The sequence below is a fragment of the Ranitomeya variabilis genome, chromosome 6 (genome assembly GCF_051348905.1).
Source record: "Ranitomeya variabilis isolate aRanVar5 chromosome 6, aRanVar5.hap1, whole genome shotgun sequence".
Lineage (NCBI taxonomy): Eukaryota > Metazoa > Chordata > Amphibia > Anura > Dendrobatidae > Ranitomeya > Ranitomeya variabilis.
This window is the reverse complement of record NC_135237.1, coordinates 476,619,760-476,637,096: the sequence shown is the minus strand read 5'-3', so window position 1 is coordinate 476,637,096 and position 17,337 is coordinate 476,619,760.

The window sequence follows — 17,337 nt, the reverse complement described above, 5'->3', positions numbered from 1 at the left end:
AGTTTATTAACCCTTCAGGTGCTTCACAGGAATTTTTGGAATGTGGAAGTAAAAAAATAAACATTTACTTTTCTTTCACAAAAAATTTCCTTTAGACCAATTTTTTTTTACTTTTGCAAGGGTAACAGGAGAAAATGCACTATACAATTTGTTGTGAAATTACTCCTACAGTCATGGCCAAAAGTATTGACACCCCTGCAATTCTGTCAGATAATATTCAGTTTCTTCCTGAAAATGATTGCAAACACAAATTCTTTGGTATTATTATCTTCATTTAATTTGTCTTAAATGAAAACACACAAAAGAGAATGAAGCAAAAAGCAAAACATTGATCGTTTCACACAAAACTCCAAAAATGGGCCAGACAAAAGTATTGGCACCCTCAGCCTAATACTTGGTTGCACAACCTTTAGCCAAAATAACTGCGACTAACCGCTTCCGGTAACCATCAATGAGTTTCTTACAATGCTCTGCTGGAATTTTAGACCATTCTTCTTTGGCAAACTGCTCCAGGTCCCTGATATTTGAAGGGTGCCTTCTCCAAACTGCCATTTTTAGATCTCTCCACAGGTGTTTTATGGGATTCAGGTCTGGACTCATTGCTGGCCAGCTTAGAAGTCTCCAGTGCTTTCTCTCAAACCATTTTCTAGTGCTTTTTGAAGTGTGTTTTGGGTCATTGTCCTGCTGGAAGACCCATGACCTGTGAGGGAGACCGAGCTTTCTCACACTGGGCCCTACATTATGCTGCAAAATTTGTTGGTAGTCTTCAGACTTCATAAAGCCATGCACACGGTCAAGCAGTCCAGTGCCAGAGGCATCAAAGCAACCCCAAAACATCAGGGAACCTCCGCCATGTTTGACTGTAGAGACCGTGTTCTTTTCTTTGAATGCCTCTTTTTTTCTCCTGTAAACTCTATGTTGATGCCTTTGCCCAAAAAGCTCTACTTTTGTCTCATTTGACCAGAGAACATTCTTCCAAAACGTTTTAGGCTTTTTCAGGTAAGTTTTAGCAAACTCCAGCCTGGCTTTTTTATGTCTCAGGGTAAGAAGTGGGGTCTTCCTTGGTCTCCTACCATACAGTCCCTTTTCATTCAGATGCCGATGGATAGTACAGGTTGACACTGTTGTACCCTCGGACTGCAGGGCAGCTTGAACTTGTTTGGATGTTAGTTGAGGTTCTTTATCCAACATCTGCACAATCTTGTGTTGAAATCTCTTGTCAATTTTTCTTTTCTGTCCACATCTAGAGAGGTTAAGGTACCGTCACATTAAGCGACGCTGCAGCGATAGCGACAGCGATGCCGATCGCTGCAGCGTCGCTGTTTGGTCGCTGGAGAGCTGTCACACAGACCGCTCTCCAGCGACCAACGATGCCGAGATCCCCGGGTAACCAGGGTAAGCATCGGGTTGCTAAGCACAGGGCCGCGCTTAGTAACCCGATGTTTACCCTGGTTACCAGCGTAAAAGTTAAAAAAACAAACAGCACATACTCACCAGCGCGTCCCCCAGCCTCTGCTTCCTGACACTGACTGAGCGCCGGCCCTAAACTGAAAGTGAAAGCACAGCGGTGACGTCACCGCTCTGCTGTTAGGGCCGGAGCTCAGTCAGTGTCAGGAAGCAGAGGCTGGGGGACGCGCTGGTGAGTATGTGCTGTTTGTTTTTTTAACTTTTACGCTGGTAACCAGGGTAAACATCGGGTTACTAAGCGTGGCCCTGCGCTTAGTAACCCGATGTTTACCCTGGTTACCAGTGTAAAATATCGCTGGTATCCTTGCTTTTGCTGTCAAACACGGCGATACACGGCGACCTAGCGACCAAATAAAGTGCAGACCTTCTAGCAGCGACCAGCAATTTCACAGCGGGATCCAGATCGCTGCTGCGTGTCAAATACAGCGATATCGCTATCCAGGTCGCTGCAACGTCACGGATCGCTGGCGATATCGCCTAGTGTGACGGTACCTTTAGCCACAGTGCCATGGGTTTTACACTTCTTGATGACACTGCACAAGGTAGACACAGGAACATTCAGGTCTTTGGAGATGGACTTGTAGCCTTGAGATTGCTCATGCTTCCTCACAATTTGGTTTCTCAAGTCCTCAGACAGTTCTTTGGTCTTCTTTCTTTTCTCCATGCTCAATGTGGTACACACTAGGACACAGGACAGAGGTTGAGTCAACTTTAATCCATGTCATCTGGCTGCAAGTGTGATTTAGTTATTGCCAACACCTCTTAGGTGCCACAGGTAAGTTACAGGTGCTGTTAATTACACAAATTAGAGAAGCATCACATGATTTTTCAAATGGTGCCAATACTTTCATCCACCCCCTTTTTTCTGTTTGGTGTGGAATTATATCCTATTTGGCTTTAGGACAATTCTTTTTGTGTTGTTTCATTTAAGACAAATTAAATGAAGATAATAATACAAAATAATTTGTGTTTGCAATCATTTTCAGGAAGAAACTGAGTATTATCTGACAGAATTGCAGGGGTGTCAATACTTTTGGACATGACTGTAAGTGCACAGATACCCAATATGTTGAGGAAACAGCTGTTTGCGTGCACGGCATTGCTGGGAAGGGAAGGAGCGCCATTTGACTTTTTGAATGTAAAATATTCTGGAATAATTAGCAGATGCCATATCGCATTTGGACAGTCCCTGATGTGCCTAAATAGTGGAATCCATCCACAAGTTACACCATTTTGGAAACTAGACCCCTTAGATAACGTATCTAAATTTGTATTGAGCACCTTGAATCCACAGGTGCTTCAAAGAAGCCGTAAAAATAAAAAAAATCAAATTTTTCCCACAAAAATCTTTTTTAGCTGCAAATTCTGCATTTTCATAAGGGTAACAAGAGAAATTGCTCCATACAATTTATTGAGAAATTTCTCCTGAGTGCGCAGATACCCAATATGTGGAGGAAAACAACTGTTTGGGTGCACGGCAAGGCTTGGAAGGAAAGGAGAGCCTTGACTTTTTGAATGTAAAATATGCTGGAATAATTAGCGGTTGCCATATCATGTTTGGAGAGCCCCTGATGTACCTAAATAGTGGAATCTACCTACAAGTTACACCATTTTGCAAAATAGACCCCTTCGGGAACTTATCTAGATGTGTATTGAGCACCTTTAACCCATCGGTGATTCACAGAAGTTTTTAATGTTAAGCTGTGAAAATAAAAAAAAATCACAATTTTCCCCCCCAAATCTTTTTTTAGATACAAATTTAGCATTTTCACAAGGGCAAAAGAAGAAAATGGCTCCAAATTTTCTTGTGCAATTTCTCCTGAGTTCACCAAAACCCCACATATGGTCAAAAACTACTTTTGAGGTACAGTGCAAACCTCAGAAGGGAAGTAGTGCCATATTACAGTGCAGATGTACCCCCCATAAGAGACCCCATTTTGGAAATGATAACCCTTTGAGAATTTCTCTACACATGTAGTGGTGATTTTGACTCCATGGGTGTTTTCCAGAAACAGGCAGCAGCTGAGGTTGCTGAGTGAAAATTGCAAACTGCCATTGTAGTGACGAGTACGCTGTAGTGAACAGTATGTTCCAGTCACCAGTACGTTATACCAAGGAAGGAGGCATCTCCGTACCTTCTCTCTGCAGGCACTGGGAAGCCACCTTACCTGCAGGAACCAGAAGGACCCCATGGCTTTCTTGGAGCTAGGGGTCTCCATGGAGACCATCAGGGCAACGCGATCGCATCACATTGTCCTAATGAAAGCATGCAGGGATCCCCCTCCCTCCGCAATTCCCCTCTATGTTGCTGTCACTACTGTCAGCGGCATCAGAGAGGTTAAATGCCTGCAATTGTTGCTAGCACCAATCGTGGGTGATGCTGCGGTGTGTCAGCTGTCACAGACAGCTGACACCCCCACACGATGGCCGCGGTGCTCAGCGTGAGGCCGCGTGATTGCGGTGCCATACTAGTACTGCTCTTTGCACCAATGCACCTCCCGCGGAGCAGTAATAGTACAGCGCATGCAAGGGGTTAATTTTGTCACGGTTGTCGCTGCCCATGCAATTTGATTGATGTTCCCAGGGGTTACACCAACATCACTCAAGCTACTCATCAAGTGTGAGGTGCCGCTCATCACAGCATAAAATATGATCTCCTATGAGCACCAGCCACAGGCTGGTGTTCATAAGAGATTTAAAATGACAGACATGAGGGTCGTCTAATGATACCTGGCTGTCATGACATCCCATCGAAGTGACAGAGGCACCGATGGGCAGGTCTTGTGATGCGCCTCTGCCTGACATATGTTAAAGGCTGTTGTCAGTAATTGACAGCGGTATTTAACTTTTTAACAGCCACAGTTGGTTATTGGATCCACCCACGGGTGTTAGAGGCACATGACAGCTGATCAGATTAGCTGTTATGTGCAGGGAAAGAAGTGGATTCACTTACGGAGCCTGCTTTAAAAGCAGAGACACAACCTAAGATGTACCTATACGTCCAACATCTTGATGGGGTTAATGTTTTTCATTATTTTCAGGTTTACTGATTTTTTTTGTTTGTAAAGTAAATCATAGCTCTTTAAGTCCCCTCAATTATTTCAAATTCCAAATGTTATTTTTCTACTTCAGAGTTGATATATTATGTAGGCTAAGGGTCAGCAGTAAAATATATTTTCCAGTAGCTTGTATTGTCAGACTGGATGGAAAGAATAAGCCACCAAGTGTCTGAGGCACACACAGGTACGACCACTTTGTCAAGGTCACTGAATACAGTAGGTGTTGTTTGCAGCTTTGAAATTTTCATATTTTACATTGCCAGACGATATAATCTTGACATTTGTAAAATCCTCAGTGAAATGACCTTTAATGCAATACTGGGATGGTAAATGCATGTCTCCAAGCCCAAGTTTCCTTCAACGATCAACAAATCCTTTATATTGAATGACAGGAAAAGCTTGCCATTTTTGTTGCAGGTTAATGAACTGTATACAGTATATTATTCTGTATATACACTGATATGCAGCACTGTTAGGCAGGTGTCAATATAATGCTGTAAAGTAAGAATGTTTTCAAACATAAAAGTGTTAATAGTTTATTATAATCAATTAGCAACATGCAAATTGAATGAAGGAAATAGAAATCTAATATCAATATTTGATGTGACCATATTGTACCTTCAAATCATCATCAAATCACTATCAAATAGTGTTGAGCATTCCGATGCCGCAAGTATCGGTATTGACTTTTTGAATGTAGATTTCCTGGATTCATTAGTGGACATCTTTCCCATTTGGAGAGCCATTGATATGCCTAAACAGTGAAAATCACCCACAAGTGACACCATTTTGGAAACTAGACCCCTAAGGGAACTGATATAGATGTCTGATGAGTACATTGAACCCTCAGGTACTTCACAGACGTTTATAACGTTGACCCCTGAAAATTAAAAAAAAAATTCCTCACAAATATGTTTTTAGCACAAAACATTGAATTTTCATAAGGGTAACAGGAGAAATTTGTTGTGAAATTTCTCCCGAGTACGCCAACACCCACTGTTTGGGCGCACGGCAAAGCTTTGAAGGGAAGAAGCGCCATTTGACTTTTTGAATGCAAAATTTCCTGGAATCATTAGCGAACGTCATGTCCCATTTGGAGAGCTCCTGATGTGCCAAAACAGTGGGACCCCCCCACAAGTGACCACATTGTGGAAACTAGACCCATCAAGGAATGTATTTAGATGCTTGGTGAGCACCTTGAACCCCCAGGTGCTTCACCGAAGCTTATAACGTTGAGCTGTGAAAATAATGAAATCACATTTTCCTCACAAAAAATGTTTTAGCCCCAAGTTTTTAATTTTTCTAAGGGCTAAGAGAAAATTTTCTTTCAACAAACTGAGGTCCATTTTTTCCTAAGTGCAGCAACACCCTTCAAGTAATCAGGAAATATTTTTCAGGCACAAAGCTTAGCTCAAAAGGCAAGGAGCGCCAGATTTTACTGTTATGGTTTGCAGGTGCTATGACCCACTGGGAGAACCCATGAGGTGCCAGAACAGCAGAACCCCCATATGTGACCCCATTTTACAAACTATACCTCTCAATGAATTCATCTCGGGGTGCAGTGATCATATTGACACCTTCGGTGTGTCACATAATTTTACACCATTGGCAATGAAGAAAAAATAACTACATTTTTACCACCAAAATTTTGTTTTAGCCTCAGAGTCTACGTTTTCACACAAGAAGTGGGTAAAAATGGCACGCAAATTTGCCCCACAATTTCTACTGAACATGGCAATACCCCATATGTGGCTGTACAGTACTAATTAGCCATATAGAGAGATGCAGAAGGAATGGAGCACTATTTGCGGACTCCATATACAGAGCCCTTAATTGCTAGAAGAACAGAATCCCCCTCAGGTGAACCCATTTTGGAAACTATAGCCCTTGGGGAACTTATCTACAGGTGAAGTGACAATTTTGACTCCATGGGTATTTTCCAGAAACAAGCAGCATTGAATGTTGCCCAGTGAAAATTGCTAACTGCTGTCGTAGTGACTAGCACTCTGTAGTGACCAGTTCGCTATACACTGTGTGCAGAATTATTAGGCAAGTTGTATTTTAGAGGATTATTTTTATTATTGATCAACAACTATGTTCTCAATCAACCCAAAAGACTCATAAATATCAAAGCTTAATATTTTTGGAAGCTGGAGTGGGTTTTATTTTAGATTTGGCTATCTTAGGAGGATATCTGTTTGTGCAGGTAGATATTACCGTGCAGAATTATTGGCCATCCTTATAAAAACCAAATATATGTTCCCATCTCACTTGTTTATTTTCACCAGGCAAACCAATATAACTGCACAAAATTTAGAAATAAACATTTCTGACATGCAAAAACAAAACCCCAAAAAATTAGTGACCAATATAGCCACCTTTCTTTATGATGACACTCAACAGCCTTCCATCCATAGATTCTGTCAGTTGCTTGATCTGTTTACGATCAACATTGCGTGCAGCAGTCACCACAGCCTCCCAGACACTGTTCCGAGAGGTGTACAGTTTTCCCTCCCTGTAGATCTCACATTTTATGAGGGACCACAGGTTCTCTATGGGGTTCAGATCAGGTGAAAAAGGGGGCCATGTCATTTTTTCTTCTTTGAGACCTTTACTGGCCAGCCACACTGTGGAGTAGTTGGAGGCATGTGATGGAGCATTGTCCTGCATGAAAATCATGTTTTTCTTGAATGATACCGACTTCTTCCCGTACAACTGCTTGAAGAAGTTGTCTTCCAGAAACTGGCAGTAGGTCTGGGAGTTGAGCTTCACTTCATCTTCAACCCGAAAAGGTTCCACACGTTCATGATACCAGCCCATACCAGTACCCCACCTCCACCTTGCTGGCGTCTGAGTCGGAGTGGAGCTTTCTGCCCTTTACTCATCCAGCCTCTGGCCCATCCATCTGGCCCATCAAGAGTCACTCTAATTTCATCAGTCCATAATACCTTTGAAAAGTCAGTCTTAAGATATTTCTTGGCCCAGTCTTGACGTTTTATCTTATGTTTCTTGTTCAAAGGTGGTCTTTTTCAGCCTTCCTTACCTTGGCCATGTCCCTGACAATCGCACACCTTGTGCTTTTTGTTACTCCAGTAACGTTGCAGCTCTGAAATATGGCAAAACTGGTGGCAATTGGCATCTTGGCAGCTTCACGCTTGATTTTCCTCAATTCATGGGCAGTTATTTTGCGCCTTTTTTGCCCAACACGCTTTTAGCGGCCCTGTTGGCTTTTTGCCATGAAACGCTTGATTGTTCGGTGATCACGATTCAAAAGTTTGGCAATTTCAAGACTGCTGCATCCCTCTGCAAGACATCCCACAATTTTGGACTTTTCAGAGCCCGTCAAACCTCTCCTCTGACCCATTTTGCCAAAGGAAAGGAAGTTGCCTAATAATTAAGCATACCTATAGGGTTTTGATGTCATTAGACAACACCCCTCCTCATTACAGAGATGCACATCACCTGATTTACTTAATTGGTATTTGGCTCTCAAGCCTGAACAGCTTGGAGTAGGACAACATGTAAAAAAAGTATCATGTGATCAAAATACAACTTGCCTAACAATTCTGCACACAGTGTAGTGACAAGTACGCTATAGTGACCAGTACATTGTGCAGCGCCCCAGAGTCCTGGTCGGTATTGTCGCTCTTCCACAAGGGGGAGTGATGGTACATCTGATGGCACTAAAGGAGTTCACCTGACCAGGTATCACAGTCACACACTACATTTCACACTCCAGCCACCAGGGGGAGCAAAAGGTTCTATGTTTTAGGCCACTCCTCACACTCTGGTAAAACTGGGAGTCGGATAGGAAGTTAGAGAGAAGCTGACTGGGTTTTGCCCAGGTAACATCCAGTGAGAGGGGAGCGTTGCTTGGGGAAGATTCAGGGAGGTCCCTGTCAGGGGTGGGATCCTGGCAGCGGCCTAGCACAAGACAGATCGTTACGGAACCGCGCCTGCACCTCATTGCGGCGGCATCCTAAGAAAGGACAAGAAGCGAAGTATTTTGTGGAGAAGTGAGAAACGAGATCACAGCACAAAGGAGATAGAACCAGGAGGAGTCGTGCCCCGAGATCGGCAACATCCTTCTGAGGCGCGTAGACGGCAGCCGGAACACCGAGGGAGTAATAGACTCTACGCATTACTCTGAACTATGGCAGGGCAGTTAACTCTAGGTTGGCTGTCTCACCTTTACACCTAATGAAGACAACGGAGACAATTGTGGGAGAGGGGCATCTCTAGGGTCCCTATAAAATAACTCCAGGCCTACCCCGTCATACGGGTGTGTCCTATCCAAACCATCTGGGGGACGGAGAGAGAGAACAGAAACATACACGACAGTTGTGAGGACTATCCCATGGTGCTCAGCAGGGAGGTACTACAACACCCAGGCGCTAGTAGGTAGGCTACTGATTTCCACCTGCAAAGGGAACTCTGGATGTGCCTTTGGACCGACCAGTCTCAGCCAGCCCTGTTAGCAGTGTTCTGGATTGTGGATGTCGAAACCTTCAGTAAAAAGGTAAAGAGACTGCAACCCTGTGTCCTCGTCATTTACTGCGACCTACACCATCACCATCTACTCATCAAGGGAAGCCCTGGGGACATACTTCACCTGTGGGAAGTTACACCATCTAGCTGCCATTCCATCACCCCAGCGGACCCCTAGCAGCGTCGGTCACCCTGACCGAACACCACAGGTGGCGTCACGAACACTTGACAAACTTTCACCTACACCTTTAATTGGGCGCCCCTTAGCAGGGCCACGGACCGGGTCAGGCCACCGTGACATCCCCAGAACCGAGACAGAAGGACCCGGTACCGAGTACCCCACTGCCCTGCATTTGGGGGCCACTTCAAACTTGGTGTCACGAACAGGATCTACTTAAGCCTGAGAATCAGGTCATGTGTGCCTTAGAACTGTGACTGAATTGTGCCTGAATCATGATTTATTGCAATGACTGTGTATTGCTATTTGCCGCCAAAAGTTCCAGCCAAAACCGTCGCCATTATAGCGCAACAACGAGTGCAGGAGAAGAAGAAGGGCGTGGATTTGTGGGCATGAAAAAACTGAAGAGTGCGAAGAACAATGGCCGCCCAGTCTAAGTATTGCTGTATCCTGAGGACATGTCCGTCAGCAGCTGAGGTCCCCCTTCTCATTCTCTATGGAGGGTGGAGACCATGGAGACGGGGCCGCCCCCAAAAGAGAGCGTGGGAAGAAGATCAGGAGGAGGAGGCACAAACCAACATGGCGAACTCCAGGCGTCCACGTGGGAGCGCTTCGGCCCAACACCGGTCCCCAGCGGAGAAAGAGGACTCTTGTTGTGAACTCTGTTTTCAGGCTCCCTCTTGTGGTCACTGGTGGTATGGTGTGACTTTTGCTTTGGGCTCCCCCTGGTGGCTTTGTTTGTTATCCTGCTGGTCTCTGGCTATCAGCTGGTTCGTTATCCTCTGGGAGGTTCCTATATAGCTCTGTTTTGCTTTCACTTGTTGCCGGCTGTCGATGTAATCAGTGCTACTCAGATTCCTTCTGACTACCTTGCTCCCAGTCCATCCAGGACAAGCTAAGTTTTGTTTGCTCATTTTTTTGATCAGCAGTGTTTATCATGTTTTCTTGTCCAGCTTGCTAAGATGTGATTCCCTCGCTTGCTGGATACTCTAGTGGACTGAGTTTCTCCCCACACACCATTAGTTGGTGCGTGGGTTCTTGAAATCTCAGGATGGATATTTTGTAAGGGTTTTTTTATTGATCGCATAGACCCCTGCTCTATTTTCTGCTTTCTAGTACTAGTGGGCCTCTTTTGCTGAATCTGATTTCATCCCTACGTATGTGCCTTCTTTTTACTTCACCGTTAATATTTGTTGGGGGCTTCTATATCTTTGGGGATTATTTCTCTGGAGGCAAGCGAGGTCTTTCTTTCTCTTTAGGGGTAGCTAGTTCCTCAGGCTGGCTCGAGACGTCTAGGAATTTTTTAGGCACGTTCACCGGCTACCTCTATTTGTGTTGGATAGGTTCAGATTTGCGATCAGTCCAGTTACCATCTCCCTAGAGCTTGTCCTTAGTTTATTCTCTTGCTGGTCTACTCGTGATCCTCAGCCACTAAGGATCATAACAGACTCTGACCTGCCACCGCTGAGGGAGGCAACCTCACCGGAGCCCCATGCGAGGGGGCTCGACGGCCAGCCGCTGGACAACTGGCTGGGCCTGGCTGAGTCCCGCCGGCTGGTGTCCTCCTGGAGACATGCTCTGAGGGGGACGCGGCCCACATAGCTGCAAGCGGCGGCGTTCCCACCTGCAGAGCGGACCGACCGAGGTGAAGCTGGCCCCTGGACGGACCCTGGACCTGGTCATGCCGCGGAGATCCGGCTGACCCTCGCGTCTGCCCCGTCATCTGCTGCGGAGGACCTGGCTGCTGCGTTGCCCAGCCATGGGTCACGGGAAACGGACCTCAGGGTTCTCCCATGGACAGAGTATCGGCGGCACCGGAGGATGGAACGGAAGGAGGCTGGACGCGGGATTCCGATCAACCTGCGAGACGACTCCCCACCGAAATGGGGTGTTGTCATGGCCTTCCAACCCCAGGAGGGACAGGGAATGATCCAGGAGATCGGGTTGCCGGTAACGGTGCACATTGCTCGGCATGAGGTAGAGCCCTACCATGGGGAGGTCGACGCTGACCGTGACCTGCAACCTGGGGATGCCGTCACCTACACCCGGTGGCAGCGAGGAAAAGGTTGGTGGGCATGGGACGTCCGGCGATGTGCAGCTCTCCTGGTGGCGCCGGAGGATCTGGGAGCTGAATCCATTGTAGGAACGGAGATGGTGGCTCCCGCTGCCCAGGAGCAAACGGCACGGGCCCATGATGTGACCCTGGGTCCCACCCTTTCCCGGCCGAAGGGGATGGTGTGCAGGGTAAAGCTGATGCAGCAACGAAAATAAACCCCGGAGAACTGGAACAACTGTAAATAGTTAACTGTTTGTCTGTCTGCTGTTTTGCTGCTAAAACCCAATCAGGGTTAGTTCTTAAAGGGATCCCTTTGTTGACCCGGGATCCCTATTGTTTCTAGTTATTTGCATCGGTTCATCATTGTTTTGCTAAAGAACATTGGAATCATGAACTGCGCATGATTACAAACTGCTTGTAAATAGTTTGCACGTTCTTAAAGGTGCTCCCTACTGGTTTTACAAAAAGAAGAGCTTTTCGAAGAGACTGTTCCTGATTACAGCGCAGAAGTTCTTGCTTTAAACTGACTTGTAAATAATTTGCACTACCTCAGAAGAGACTTGGTTTCCCTCTTAAAGGGAATGTCTAATTGTTGCACTTAGCTTAACCCATAATGTGCCTTAAATAGTTACACAGTAATAAAGTTTTACATAGTAGTAGTATGTAGTTAGAAAGATAGCGATAAGGAATAGAAATGTTGCTAATGTTATTTGAATAAAACTGAATTTAAAGTGATTACTAGAACTGATGATAGGAAGCCAAGGAAAGATGCAGTAGGCCCGTGGGGGTAGACAAGAGAGTAGTGCATATGAGAAAGAGAACTAAAGAAAAATGTTGATTTACACTTTTAGTCTTAAAGTATACCTTTAGTGGGTACCTGCCCTTACGCCCTTAAAGGAAAAGTTAAATTATTGTTCAAGAAAAGTTTGCACTTAGTAGGTAGTAGATAGTATGCCCGGCTGGGTAATGATAGTTATTTATAGTTAGTTAATTATAAGTGTTATTTAAAATCTTAAGCACAATGTAAATATGTTTTTGTTTGCAACGTTCAAGTGTCCTCACTTCCTATAAAGGGAAGCACTGTTAAATTTACTTGTTTACAGCATTCCAAAAATTTTGTATGTCTTTTGCTAACATGTATTGTTGTTCTTCTTTTCCCAGTCCGGGAATACTGGATTTAACGGGGGGGAGTGCAGCGCCCCAGAGTCCTGGTCATTGCAGTATTGTCGTTCTTCCACAAGGGGGAGTGATGGTACGTCTGATGGCACTAAAGGAGTTCACCTGACCAGGTATCACAGTCACACACTACACTTCACACTCCGGCCACCAGGGGGAGCAAAAGGTTCTATGTATTAGGCCACTCCTCACACTCTGGTAAAACTGGGAGTCGGATAGGAAGTTAGAGAGAAGCTGACTGGGTTTTGCCCAGGTAACATCCAGTGAGAGGGGAGCGTTACTTGGGGAAGATTCAGGGAGGTCCCTGTCAGGGGTGGGATCCTGGCAGCGGCCTAGCACGAGACAGACTGTTACAGAGCCACGCCTGCACATCATTGCGGCGGCATCCTAAGAAAGGACAAGAAGCAAAGTATTTTGTGGAGAAGTGAGAAACGAGATCACAGCACAAAGGAGATAGAACCAGGAGGAGTCGTGCCCCGAGATCGGCAACATCCTTCTGAGGCACGTAGCCGGCGGCCGGAATGCCGAGGGAGTAATAGACTCTACGTATTACTCTAAACTACGGCAGGGCAGTTAACTCTAGGTTGGCTGTCTCACCTTTACACCTAATGAAGACAACGGAGGCAATTGTGGGAGAGGGGCATCTCTAGGGTCCCTATAAAATAACTCCAGGCCTACCCCGTCATACGGGTGCATCCTATCCAAACCATCTGGGGGACGGAGAGAGAGAACAGAACCATACACGACAGTTGTGAGGACTATCCCGTGGTGAAACGAGATCACAGCACAAAGGAGATAGAACCAGGAGGAGTCGTGCCCCGAGATCGGCAACATCCTTCTGAGGCGCGTAGCCGGCGGTCGGAACACCGAGGGAGTAATAGACTCTACGCATTACTCTGAACTACGGCAGGGCAGTTAACTCTAGGTTGGCTGTCTCACCTTTACACCTAATGAAGACAACGGAGGCAATTGTGGGAGAGGGACATCTCTAGGGTCCCTATAAAATAACTCCAGGCCTACCCCGTCATACGGGTGCGTCCTATCCAAACCATCTAGGGGATGGAGAGAGAGAACAGAAACATACACGACAGTTATGAGGACTATCCCGTGGTGCTCAGCAGGGAGGTACTACAACACCCAGGCGCTAGAAGGTAGGCACTGATTTCCACCTGCAAAGGAAACTTTGGATGTGCCTTCGGACCGGCCAGTCTCAGCCAGCCCTGTTAGCAGTGCTCTGGATTGTGGATGCCGAAGCCTTCAGTAAAAAGGTAAAGAGACTGCAACCCTGTGTCCTCGTCATTTACTGCGACCTACACCATCACCATCTACTCATCAAGGGAAGCCTTGGGGACATACTTCACCTGTGGGAAGTTACACCATCTAGCTGCCATTCCATCACCCCAGCGGACCCCTAGCAGCGTCGGTCACCCTGACCGAACACCACAGGTGGTGTCACGAACACTTGACAAACTTTCACCTACACCTTTAATTGGGCGCCCCTTAGCAGGGCCACGGACCAGGTCGGGCCACCGTGACATCCTCAGAACCGAGAAAGAAGGACCTGGTACCGAGTACCCCGCTGCCCTGCATTTGGGGGCTGCTTCAAACGCAGTCACCAGTACGTTTTGCCCAACTCATGCTTCTGGAAACATGCATCCATAAGTTAGGCGGGCTCTCATCACTTCGGAAATGCCAAACTTGGACGCAATATGTGGTTTAGGTACACTGTGGGGTTCAGAAGGGAGGGTGGCATTTGGATTTGGGAGCGCAAAATTTGCTGAATTTCTTTTGGAGGGTGAGGAGCCTTTGTGCTACCAGTAACGGGGGAGCCCCTTACATTTCAGTTAATAGATGATGGACCTGAGTGAGGACTTGCTTTTTTGTGGATTGATTTGAAGCTTTTATTGGGAACATTTTACATAACATTTGGGATCACATTTATCCGGCGCTCTACGCTGAGCGCTTATTTTGGGGTTTCCATCTAAACCTCCAAGTGAAGTGATTCTGATGAAACCCCTGAGGAATCCATTCACTATAATGGGGCAACAGAGTTTCTCTGGACTCCGTCTGGCCTCTGTTCAGTGGTGTCCTTCTTTTCATGTTCGATCGCAGCATTCTGGGGGTTAAAGTGTCGGGAGCGGTCTGTGACTGCTCCTGGCACTTATTCGGGTGTCAGCAGTCAGAATTAGCTGACACCCAGCGGCAATCGCCTGCACACCCCCATGTGCACGAATGAACGCATGGGCATAATAATCCATACCTAGTCAGATATGCCCAGGGCACATGGACAGATTATTACTTCTGATGTCAGAAAGGACTTAAGGAAAGTTCTGAGACAAAAAAATGGTCATTTGCAACCTGTGTCATGCAAAGATCAGCAGGGGCCTGATCGCTAAAAGCCTAACCACCACCAGCATAATCAGGCACATGTCATCTAAGCCCCCGACATCTAAGCCACCTGGATCCATGATTGGTGTCAGCACTGCCAGCAGGCGACACCACTGCCTCTTCCCCTGTTAGATGCTTCCCAGTCCCTTGTCCATGACACTGGCACAGATGCCTCCCACCCTGCACCTGTCCTTGCACATTCTAGTGCACGATTATCAGGTACTTCCAAATCCTTGTCCCTGTACAGCATTCAAATGTCGCTACCCTTGGCCATGGAACGAATGAGAAAGTTTCCACCCACCTACTCACATGCCCAACGGCTAAGCGGGCACATTTCCATGGAAATGTTGCCATTTAGGCTTGTTGACAAGGAAGATTCTGTCGACTCATGGAGGCAGCCTTCCATTGGTATTCGATCCCGAGCTACCACTAATTCTCTCGCTGTGGTTTCCCCACCTTGTACTGGTCCAGGAAAATCACATGTGTGCTTAACTTTGTGGAGGCTGGAGTTAAGTCCTACTCTGGCACGGCACATGTGCTCTTGATGCCGAGGATTGCTGACCCTACTTCTATTAGGGTTTCCTCCACCTCATACATCAGTTCCTGCAACCCCTCCTGCTCCTTCTCATCCTCCATCTCCGATATGTTATCCCAGAGCATGTCGTCCACATCAGCAATAAACTGTAAGCTCTGCAGCACTGCTTCATTGAAGCAGCAACAGACTCTGCTGAAGCAAGTTTGTCTAGAAGACAAACTGTACATTTTGGCAGAGCTACTTAAAAGAATAACAGACCAGACATATACCGTATATACTCGAGTATAAGTCGACCCGAGTATAAGCCGACCCCCCTAATTTTGCCACAAAAAACTGGGAAAACTTATTGACTCGAGTATAAGCCTAGGGTGGAAAATGCAGCAGCTACCGGTGAATTTCAAAAATAAAAATAGATGCTCCATACATTCATTATGGCCCCATAGATGCTCCATATAAAGCTGTGCCATATATAATGCTCTGCAACGGTCATTATGGTCCCATAGATGCTCCACATAAAGCTGTGCCATATATATGCTCTGCACCATTCATTATGGTCCCATAGATGCTCCACATAAAGCTGTGCCATATATAATGCTCTGCAACGGTCATTATGGTCCCATAGATGCTCCACATAAAGCTGTGCCATATATAATGCTCTGCACCGTTCAGTATAGCCCCATAGATGCTCCTTATAAAGCTGTGCCACATACAATGCTCTGCACTGTTCATTATGGTCCCATAGATGCTCCATATAAAGCTGTGCCATGTAGAATGCTCTGCACCATTCAGTATGGTCCCATAGATGCTCCATATAAAGCTGTGCCATATAGAATGCTCTGCACCATTCATTATGGCCCCATAGATGCTCCTTATAAAGCTGTGCCATATATAATGCTCTGCACCGTTCATTATGGTCCCATAGATGCTCCACATAAAGCTGTGCCATATGTAATGCTCTGCACTGTTCAGTATAGCCCCATAGATGCTTCTTATAAAGCTGTGCCACATACAATGCTCTGCACCGTTCATTATGGTCCATAGATGCTCCATATAAAGCTGTGCCATGTAGAATGCTCTGCACCGTTCAGTATGGTCCCATAGATGCTCCATATAAAGCTGTGCCATATAGAATGCTCTGCACCATTCATTATGGCCCCATAGATGCTCCACATAAAGCTGTGCCATCTATAATGCTCTGCACCATTCATTATGGCCCCATAGATGCTCCTTATAAAGCTGTGTCATATAGAATGCTCTGCACCGTTCATTATGGCCCCATAGATGCTCCACATAAAGCTGTGCCACATATAATGCTATGCACCATTCATTATGGCCCCATAGATGCTCCTTATAAAGCTGTGCCATATATAATGCTCTGCGCCGTTCATTATGGTCCCATAGATGCTCCATATAAAGCTGTGCCATGTAGAATGCTCTGCACCGGTCATTATGGTCCCATAGATGCTCCACATAAAGCTGTGCCATATAGAATGCTCTGCACCATTCATTATGGTCCCATAGATGCTCCACATAAAGCTGTGCCATATATAATGCTCTGCACCGGTCATTATGGTCCCATAGATGCTCCACATAAAGCTGTGCCATATATAATGCTCTGCACCGGTCATTATGGTCCCATAGATGCTCCACATAAAGCTGTGCCATATATAATGCTCTGCACCTTTCTTTATGGTCCCATAGATGCTCCTTATAAAGCTGTGCCATATATAATGCTCTGCACCATTCATTATGGTCCCATAGATGCTCCTTATAAAGCTGTGCCATATAGAATGCTCTGCACCGTTCAGTATGGTCCCATAGATGCTCCATATAAAGCTGTGCCATATAGAATGCTCTGCACCTTTCATTATGGCCCCATAGATGCTGCACATAAAGCTGTGCCATATATAATGCTCTGCACCGTTCATTATGGCCCCATAGATGCTCCTTATAAAGCTGTGCCATATAGAATGCTCTGCACCGTTCATTA